The sequence below is a fragment of the Typopeltis vanoorti genome, chromosome 21 (genome assembly GCF_054136105.1).
Source record: "Typopeltis vanoorti isolate ZY-2024b chromosome 21, IOZ_Tvanoo_1.0, whole genome shotgun sequence".
Taxonomy (NCBI): domain Eukaryota; kingdom Metazoa; phylum Arthropoda; class Arachnida; order Uropygi; family Thelyphonidae; genus Typopeltis; species Typopeltis vanoorti.
Window position 1 is genome coordinate 30,706,509 of NC_143569.1, and position 2,489 is coordinate 30,708,997.

Sequence of the window (2,489 nt, forward strand, 5' to 3'; positions counted from 1 at the left end):
TGCTTCACAAAGCATACAGTGATGAACACTTATTCTGTACTCAAGTTTGCGAGTGGTTTAAGCGATTTCAAAGTGGTCGTGAGATCCTTGAGAACGACGAAAAGCCGGGCGGTCAAATTGGACTGAGCGAAGTTAACATCCAAAAAGTGCGTGATTTCCTCAAAGAAAACCAGAAATCGTCCGTGAGATTGATTCAAGATTAATTTGGTATTACAAAATCAACTGTGCATAACATTTTAATTGAGAGCTTGGGCCTGCGTAAATTGAATTCGCAATTTGTTCCCCATAATTGACTGACGACCAAAAAATGTATCGACTTGAACACTGCAAGGACCTCATTAAAACCGCTAGTAAGGACTCAAACGTCCTGGAAATGATTGTTTCTGGTAACTAAACGCGGTGTTTTGAATATGAGCCTGAAACAAAGCAAAGTGCTGAGTGGATACCAACAGAAGAGGGGTATCAAAAAAAAAGTCGCTTTGAGAAATCAAAAGTAAAGACAATGGTGATTTGTTTCTACGATTCCAAGGGCACTGTAACCAAGAATTAGTTCCGCCTGGCCAAACGGTCAATGGTGAGTTTTATCTCGAAGTTTTGAAGCGACTGATAGCGTGCATTCGCCACGTACGGCATGAATATCGTGATGACCAACTGTTCGTCAAAACACATTGTCACTCTTGGCACTATAACTCGGCTTCTAATGAAACAAATGTCATAAACAGTTAACATAACACTAATGAAGGTTGCCGCTTTCGACAACAAAAAGATACAGCAGGTGGCTCCACTAGTTTTTTTCTATTTTCGAAAAGTTCGGTTTCGTTTTAGACAGAGGGTGTATATTCAAAAACAAACTTTTGACTTGGCCCCACTCAGACCCTCTATTTGGTTATGATATGTTGATATGTTTCAATTTGGCCTGATAGTCGAGATACGTTATATTCTTTCCATCTGTCATCTTAGTAATCTTCGTCCTACAATTCAGTTTACCATGGAAAAAGAAAGTAATAATAATAATTTAGCCTTTCTAAACACCTTGGTTACATGCCTACCCAACGGGAACTTGTTCTTTTCAGTATACAGAAGTCTACCCATACGGGAAAAACAATTGCAGACTTTCTCATCCCCCGCTTCTCAACAATATGGTAGCGTTAACCAATAGAACCTATTATCTTTGTTCCAGTGGGCCCTTTCTTACAGAAGAAATGAATCATATACACTACACCTTATCTAATGTCCACAGCTCCCACAGAATCAAAAACTAACCAATCCTTTCCCCAGTCCTTTATCCTCTCTTCTGAAAGATTTTAGTAATGCCATCATCATTCGATATGGCTTCATAAAATAGTCAGAATATTAAATAAATGCAATATTTGTATGACTTTCAAGCCTCACTGAAAGCTTGCTACTCTGATGTATTCTACTAACGATCATCTTCCTCCTCAATAACCAAGGTGCCAAAAGTTAGGAGTATATAAAGATTAATGGGAATATTAGCTAACACCCACTTTGAAGAACACAAAAAATACATCTGCTGTCATGAGTGAGGTCAATCGAGCCTTGAGGACCTTGCTTTAGATACAGTTTATGGAATCATTTGGGAAAATACTATTTTTGGAATTTGCAGCTACTATGAATCAAAATTTAACGTAATCTAAATAATTATAGTTGCATGAAAGTTTCCAATGTATGGGGAATCGAGATCCTAGTTTATATCCTAAACTGACAACAATCTGATCACAGAAGGCTCGTCACCTAGTTAGGAATCCAGCCTTTGTTCTACGTGTTCCACTTAGTTTTGTGCTCTCTCTCTGTGTGTGTGTATATGTATACATTAATTAAAAATATTTTTAATCTTTTCTTAGTGCTGTTTCACTCTATTAAGTCTCTAACATGAACCTCTGTCAAATCTATTGAAAAACCTGCAGCATCCACAGAACACTCCATCACATTTCAACTACAAACCCAAAGAAAGACCTAAAATTAGCTAACCTTTCGCCAGGAGTACAATCAAGCTCTTCAATCTTGATATGAACAAGTTCCTTCCTGCTTGCTCATCAACAGTACTAATGTATTACACAGCAGGATATTCCCATTTCATGATAATCCCACGTATGGGATTATCATGAAAAAAGTTATTTAGTATTTATCTAACCAGGTAGTTTTTAACTTTTTTCTGTGTTACTTATTATTATTTTATGTGTATGTGTTGTGTGTGTATATATATAACCATAATGTAATATTATTATTATCATTATAAATATGTTATATGTCAAAATCTAAATAAATACAAATTAATACATGCACTATTGATAATGGTGACAATATCATATTAATAGAAATATATATTTACCCTATAAGTATATATATATTATATATATGAAGCTTATGTATTATTATTATATTATAACATCAAACTATAATACATATATATAGGTGGCGCAACTATTGCTTATATTTAAGTACGATCGTTAGCTTGCTTTCTCTTATCT